Consider the following 8,262-nt stretch of genomic DNA (forward strand, 5'->3'; position numbering starts at 1 on the left):
TAGGAAGAATGTATGCAATGTGTTAATTATTGAAACTGTCCTACCAATTTGGTTTGAAACTGTCTCATTGCTATTTGTTTCTGAATAAAATTATGGGAAAAAATTTGACAAAACCAGTAACTATTCATGATAAAACCTCTTAGCAAACTCAAGAATACACAGAAACTTCAGGATGGTAAAGAATTATGACAGAACCCCTCCAGCTTAGTCAGGATGACTTGAATCCTATACATTCATTGGTGCTTGCTGACTAAGATTAGGAATAAGGTGAGGATATCCCCTCTCATCCCTGCTTTTGAACATCCTTATGAAGATCACAGTGAATGCTATAAGACAAAGGAAAAAAAGAAGGCACCAAGATTTTAAAGGAGTTATTATTATTCAGTCCTGTGCAGCAGCTTGCTCTGTGACAGACCAGTCAAGAGACGATGTGTTGAGGTAAAGTGATGGTTTTATTCCAGAGTCCAGCTAGAGAAGATAGGAGCCTATTTTTTCTGGAACCTGATTTAGGTGTGATTAATATAGGCAGTTGATGAGTACTCCTAGACTGGTGGACATCTTTTCATAGCAGTAGAGATGAATGATGCTGCCTAGCCATCAGATGCTGCTGTTTCTTCAGATTTGAGAATCAGAGGTCATTAGTTCCTCAACCTGTTTCTGTCACCAATTACATATTTTTCAGTAGACGTATTGGGTAGAATTATTACCACAAGGCATTCTCTGATGGCAGTGAACAAAAAACATGTTAAATGGTCAACTTCAGTTCCCCATTTGTCCACCATCAGATTTACACTGCTCAGTTTGTGACTGCTAGAATCAAGTGTACTCCCTCATAGATGTTAGGGATTCTGATTTTGTCTCTAATGTGTCCAGCATGGCCATCTGTCACCAGTACTGACTAAAAAGTTGACTAGGTCCCCTTTGTCAGTTGTATGTGAGGCTCCTGTTGGGAAATGTGGCCTCATCCTAGAGCCCCTTTAGGATTTCCCCAGTGTGAAGGAGGAGGCTGTCTGGTCACATTGGTCACATTATTTTCAAACGTGCCCTTGCTGATTTTGCTAATGTTGAAGCTAATACCTGCCTGCTCCCAAAGTGCTGTTGCATTTGAGAATATAAGAAAATAGTTCTTATCATTGTTTCCTGAGTCTACTTCAAGCTGCTTTTAGGAAAAGCACAGTGACTTCACTTAAACAACTTATTCCAGGTTCTTCTGATTGTGATGCAGTTAACATTACATTTGAAACATGAATTAATCAGAAAGGTATAGAGAACTCTAGATTTCCATTCTCTGTGGGAAAAGTGGCAAAACATTTCCTTTGTTCAAGCTGCCAACTTTTGAATCTATCAGGCTTTCCTTTCTGAAAATGTATTAAAATTCCTATCCCAAAATAAAAAAATGCCTCAAATTCTTAATTTTGATGTTTTTATATATTCAGTTAAAGTGAAACATGTAGAAAAAATGACATCAGCTATAAAAATCTCTTTGAGCACTGACCATGTTGTGGTCATCTAGCTGCAGTGCATGGTGTATAAAAACACTTTGGAGTTACCTTGCATTAAATGAATCCATATAGTTTTAACTTTACAAACTTGACTTATAGCTTAAGACACATACCATGCAGAATCCTCATATGTAAGTTATTCCTAGAAAAGTTAGTAGACTATTAAGTCATTTTAAGTTATTTGCTTTTGTCAAAGAAAACCCAAGTTGGTGTGGTTGAAATGGAGAAAGTAAAGGACGTTGCATTATGCTTTCATTTGCATTTTTAAAAATTCTTCCTGGAGCATTTGTTTAAAAACAATAACTGCATTGGAGTGTTTTGTTGCATTAGTTTATGGATATTCAGACTTTTGAGAGCATTGCCTGAGTTGTAGCAAGCAAATCAGTTAAAATGATGCATGAAGAAAAGCACCTCACTAAACACTGTAGAGAGCATCCAAACTGTGTATTAAGGAGGGGCCACGGAGATGGTTCAGTGGAATAAGTGCTTCCCTGGCAAGCACAAGGGCCGGAGTTCCATCCCTGGTTCTAAAAAAAAAAAAGAAAAAAAAAAAAAAAAGTGATCCTACTGCCTCAGCCTCCTGAGTGCTAGGAATACAGGCATGTGCCACCACAAAAAAAAAAAAAAAACAACTTTCAAACCGTGTATTAAGGGGGCCTGCAGGTTAGCTCAGTTGTTTAAGTGCCTGCTCATGCAAAAACAGGCAGGCGCAGGGGACTGTGGTTCAATCCCTAGCTCCACCTGCTGTACCAGACCTGGCCTTAAGGCAGCCTGAGCCAGCCAAAAAAAAAATCCTTCTCAAACTGTGTATTAACTGTGCCAGGTTACAACTGCTTACTTCTTTATAACACTTCTCCCAGTTTAAGGCAATCCTAGTCCAAAAAGGAGTACTATAACAAAGGCAAAAAGAGGGATGTGGCATCCATAGCCAACTATCCTGCACAACAGCAAGACTGGCTGCGAACATGGAGGCTGTTAGCACAATTTTCCTTATTGTCATTGGATAGAAGCAATCACTTCATACTTTGAAAATGACAGTAAGACCAGGAAGGGACTAGTTTAGTCTAAAGTAGGTAACAGAGTGGTGATAAACTAGACTTTTCTTGCATAACTTTTTTCTGGTTCACTGAGCTCCAGTCAGACAGATGCTGAGGTAGGTTTGTACATCACTGAAGGGAGTTAAATCCTCCAGCTCTGGTTTTGTTGACTCCTATATTCCCCTCTGTTCTTCAGGCTTATCTTGGATTCTCAGGAGTTTCCCTTAAAGGAAAAATCTTAATCATCCTACCTATTAAAGAGTGCCTACATATACTCTGCCTCCTCCTGCCTGAGAATTACGTCACTAACTTTTTTGAATCTGAAAAATGTTATTGGTATAACATTGGTTATACCAATGTTGTACCCAAATAGCGTGTTTTGGGGGATCTTATAGAATCCTCCCAAATTAGGGAATAAATCAAATTCTTGATCTCCTTTTTGGGTGCTAGAAAGGTTCACCCGGGAGGGAGGCTCAATGGGTGCTGGTGGCCCCAGTAGGTCCAACCTGCTGCCGCTGATGTATTGGGAGATACATGAATTCTTAAGAAAGCTAGGCTCATAGTCCCTGGGTCTGGTGCTCAAGTCCTGCACAAGAACACCTATAGTTTGACCCTACAACAGTGCCATTACTTCCAGCTGGTTCAGCTTTCTTCAGTACCAGCTACTCTGCTCCTCTGAGTTGAAGTTGTGTGCCATAGCCACTTAAACGCTGTACCACTACACATGTCCCTTCCATCCCCTGTGTCTGCAGTCCAGGAGACCAGCTTTAGCTCTTTCTCACAGCAGTCACCATCTCTGCCAAGCACAGGTGCTCTGTGTTGCAGGTCAAGGTGGCTCTAGGTCTGCAGGCCAGATCATCTGTGTTTAGTCACTGAAGATCACCTGCTTTGATTTAGGCTGCACCTGGATTATCCTATTGGCCCTGAGGAAAAACAAAGGTGAATTTTTTTTTCTCTCCTTTTCAGCATCAGTTTGGACAGATATTGAGCTTTCCGTCAACTAGTTTATATGTGTACCTCCCCCCAAAAAACAATGCCACCATACAAAACTGAGTACAAAGTCTTAACAACTGTTGAATCTGCAAAGTTTGGAACTGCAAAAGCCTAAACAGTGAGATATTGACCTCCTTACACATTACCTAGGTGGTGGAGATAGGAGTTATTGGTGTACACACTGGAGTGACTTAATGAAGACGAATCCACTTACCCAACTCCAGTCAATAGAGGGTGCTTGGGAAGCCTAAGCCATGACCAAGGAAGGCAGCACAGAGGTCCATAGAACAAAAAGATTGCAGCAGCTGCTAGGTGTGGTCCAGAGGCTGGCCTATCACTGGGATCTCTAACCATTAGGAGCCACCCTTCTAGGCGACTCACCAAGTGAGAGATCGGGCCATTTGCCTCATGACAGGCCACCTAAGTCTAAAGACAAAATGTTGAAGCAAGGAAAGCAACTTTATTCCAAAATCTTCCTAGAGAAGATAAATAACACAAGGCTCATCTTGTCTTGACTTGATTTAGGAGATTTATACAGGTGGTAAGTGTTCCAGACTGGTGGGTGTACAATGGAAGGATCAGATGATGCACATTCTGATCCATACTGCCTACTGATCAAACGCTTTTTAGTTCGTGCAGATGAGCAAATGCTTTTCAGTTTCTGCAGGTTATAAAAGATTTCTTAATCTGTTACAAATTAGTTACCATTTCCTATTGCCAATTAGTTACATTAATACACAAGGTACAGGCTGGTTTCCATGAAGTCTTGCTGATTGCCAAACTCCGGGTAGTGAATGAAAATATTCTTAATGCTCTGTTTTAGAATGAATAGATCAAGAACTGAATGAATAGATTTGGGGGGGCTGACAATACAGGACTGTAGAGATGCATATATGTCACTCATTTGTCAAAACCTACACAAAATATGTTGCTAAGAGTAAACCTGAATGTAAACTATGTATGGCACATTATATAATATTAACAAACCTCTTTTTCCACCCTAAGTGTCCTCTCAATATTGGCTCATCAGTTGTATTAGTTATAACACACCAGTACAAGATGTTAGCAGTATTGCAAATTGTGGAAGAAGTATGAATGATTATGTGGGAATTCTCTGTCTTCTGCTCAATTTTCTGTAATCCTAAAATACTTTAAAAAGAAATAAAGTGTATTAAATAATTAACCAAGCAGCTGTGTGCAGCAGATGGGTGTATCTGTATGAAGTTTTTCCATATGAGATGGGGACAGGAGACAAGGAAACAATTTCTCCAACTTCTTAGGGTGACAAATGCTGAGCATATTACCACCGTTTTGCTTTTCTTTCTTTCTTTTTTTTTTTAATGTATCTAGTACAGAGTCTACGGGCCCTCACTACACCGATCAGACTCATGGTGATCCTCCTGTTTTCAGCCTCCTAAGAGCTGGGATTACAGGATCATGCCACCATGCCCAGTCTCAATCGCAGTCTCAGTCTTCCCTGGGTGCAGGGACCAGCACATCGGGGCTGCAACCCTGGTCCCTGTGCTTTAGTCTGCTGAGCTATCTGACTGGCCCTTACTTTGCTTTTCTAAGCCCTGTCTTTTGTCTTAAGTCTGAGGTTCCTTCGTATCATTTTGATTGTGTACAAATGTTTTCTCAGTCATGTTTCTGCCCTGAGGCAACAGATAGCATTAATGGGTGTTTGAATTGCTTTTGTATATGTCTTATATAAATTATAGTAACTATGGCCTGAAATTAGGCCCAATTTATCATGTCTTTGATAGCTAAACTGAAAAGGCCTTGAATGACCTAGCCATACATTTCACTCCTTGATCTGCCCTGCAGGTAGTGTACCCTGGCCAGATGAACCTCTGCCTATGGATTGTGCTCTCCTCTTGTCTCTGCATAGCAAGGTTAACTTCCTCCTGGACCAAGGATATTCACACAGGCTCATTATGTGCTCCCCAATAAAGATGCCCAATATCCTCTTGATTGTGCATAATGCTAACCACAGACCCTGCTTTCTCACTGTGCTTCCAAGTAGCCACCTGTGGGTCTCTGCACTGCATGTGGTGCCCTTAACCTAATCTGCGAGCATGTGTAACTGATAAACTCATGTGACTCTTACCTACCCAGTTCAATCCTTCCAGACCCCAGGGTGGCAATCCTTTCTTCACCAACGGAGTAAATTAGAAGCAGCTAAAGTAATTGGCATCGTAAAGAGGACTTTCCTTCTACAGCTACAGCCACCTAGTTACTTTTAACTACTGTATATTGGCGGGTTAGGTGGTTTCATATATGGCAAACAGAATCACCAATTGTGAGCAGTCACACTGACTTCTATTTATTTTGATACATCTTTTTCCCATGGTGATTTAGAGGATCTTCACACCAGTATGTAATTATTTGTGTATACACCTGCCAAATACCTCACATTTTCCAGCAAGAAAAAACAGTGAAGAGTAAAGACCTGACACAACTAACTAGGTACAGTGAGAATTTGTTCCTGATACTTGTTCCTCCGAGGTAAAGGCACTACACCCCCGTTGAATTAAGAAAACCATCTTTACAATTCATCCTTACAAGTTTTAATTTTTAAGCAGGGCCTAGAATGCTAGCTGCTAGTTAGGTGTTTAATGGCAGAGCCACATCTCCAGCTTTTACCATGAATTCGTAAGGAATAGGTTTCATTGACTCGGGCTCTTTCCCATTGGTTTTCACAAAGTGTGCTTCTCTGGGGCAGGCTGGCACTTCAGTTGAATTCAGGTACCTTTTGGCTTATCATTTTCCTTGACACATTTGAAGAAGCTCAATATGCTTGACATGCACACTAATTTTCTTGGCAAGTATCTTGCCCTTCACTTGCTTGTTTATAATACCAGCAGCATGCTGTGTGACATTGTGGACTTTTTCAGTTGCCATTGTAACATTTGTGTAGCATTCCATTTTGCACAGTACCCATTCCTTTAATGTAATACCACCCTTTTTGTAGATTCACAGATATATGACCAAAGGAACAGGACCATGCTTTCTAAAAGACCTTGAAGGGGGCCAGGGAGATGGCTCAGTAGAATAAGTGCTTGCCTGGCAAGCACAAGGGCCTGAGTTCAATCCGCGGTTCCGCAAAAAACCAAAAAAACACAAAAAATAAAAGACCTTGAAATATACATAGGGTTCCTCTTTCCATTTTGACTAATTACTGGAAGATGTCAGTTTTTTTTATTTTGAAGATTTATACTAGTTTTTATTTTATTTATTTATTTATTTTAGTTTCCCTTAAGAAACTCAGCTTTATTTACTTATTTATTTTTGACATTTTTTTCTTATTCTTGTCTTTTTTTTTCAATTTATTACCTTTTTTTTTTTTTTTAAAAAAAAAAAAAGCCTTTATTTGAGAGACATTATGGTAATAAATGGTATGTCATGACAAGATGTACATATTTAGAAGACTAGGATGGCAAGCCCTCCAAGTGTGACCCTCTATTACACATCACCATCCTCAGTGCAGCCGCCTGGCTCAGGGGCCACCAGCATATACAGTTATTCAGGGTGAGAGTCCCACCATCCAACAGGTAGTCTCAAAAACCTACTGATGTACCCCAGGATCACTGTTCCACCCATCTCATGCATACAAATGTATGGCTTTGCCCCTGTCATGTTTCCCAGCTTTTCTCCTTGCCCGCTCCTCATTGTCCAATCCTCAAGTTCTCGCTTTCCTTTTATTTGTGTTGTAACTTTCTATATATAATTCCTCTTTTAAGTTCTTATACTAGGGAACAATATGATGTTTACAGATGTGGGTCTGGTTTATTTCACTTATATCTTCAAGTGGCATCCACATAAATATGAAGGTTTCGAGTTTATCATTCTTTATAGCTGAGTAATACTCCATTACATAAAAGTACCACATCTTTTCAACCATTCCACATGTGACAGGCATCTTGGTTGTTTCCAAAATCTGGCTATCACAGATTGTGCTGCTATAAACAGGTACGCATATATCACTATGATATGATGCTTTCAGTTCCTCCAGGAAAATTCCCAGTAGAGGAATAGCTAGTTTATTTTTATTTATTTATTTATTTATTTATTTTTTGGAAATCAGTTAACGACTTTTATTATCAGTCACATAATTTCATACAAAATGAAACGTAGCTAATGGGTCAGGTTTTTTTTTTTTGTAAAAAAAGAATACAAGTTGTTTCTGTCATTCTATGTACACGTGGAAGCAGGGCTCGGCTCAGGCACAGCAGCTGCACTTGTCAGAAGCCCTTTTGCACACGTAGCCCTGGGCACACTTGCAACAGCCCACGGGGCAGCAGGAGCAGCAGCTCTTCTTGCAAGTGGTGCATTTGCATTCTTTGCAGGTGCAGGAGCCGGCGCAGGTGCAGGAACCACCGGCAGCGCAGGAGCAGTTGAGGTCCATGGCGAGCAAAGTGGCGGCTGATCTGGAGTCATACAGATAGCAAGCACAGATGCTAGAGGAATCCCCCAAGCGTGGAGGAATAGCTAGTTTAAATGGGATTTCCAGTCCTAGTTTTTTAAGGAGTCTCCACCCTGATTTCCATAACAGTTGCACCAGTCTACACTCCCAGCAACAGTGGAGAAGGGTTTCCCTTTTCCCACAGCCTTTCCAACATTTGTTGTTGGTTGATTTCTTTATGATAGCCATTCTTTCTGGGGTGAGATGGTATCTCAGTGTTGTTTTAATTTGCATTTTACGGATGGCTAGGAATGTGGAGCATTTTTTC

General features: G+C 40.5%; 1 long non-coding RNA gene and 1 pseudogene across 1 annotated transcript in view; one reads left to right on the forward strand and one right to left on the reverse strand.

The window, feature by feature from the left end:
* The first annotated feature begins 7,597 nt into the window (after positions 1-7,597).
* The window catches only part of LOC111818152, a 23,980-nt gene continuing 23,315 nt past the window's right edge, over positions 7,598-8,262 (forward strand). Inside the window, exon 1 of the long non-coding RNA XR_002822214.1 lies at positions 7,598-7,673. This is a non-coding gene — a long non-coding RNA (uncharacterized LOC111818152). The remainder of the gene's footprint in view (positions 7,674-8,262) is intronic.
* Positions 7,752-8,000, reverse strand: LOC101590492 (annotated as a pseudogene).

This window comes from Octodon degus, unplaced genomic scaffold (genome assembly GCF_000260255.1).
Source record: "Octodon degus isolate 3935 unplaced genomic scaffold, OctDeg1.0 scaffold00081, whole genome shotgun sequence".
In the NCBI taxonomy this organism is placed as follows: Eukaryota; Metazoa; Chordata; class Mammalia; order Rodentia; family Octodontidae; genus Octodon; species Octodon degus.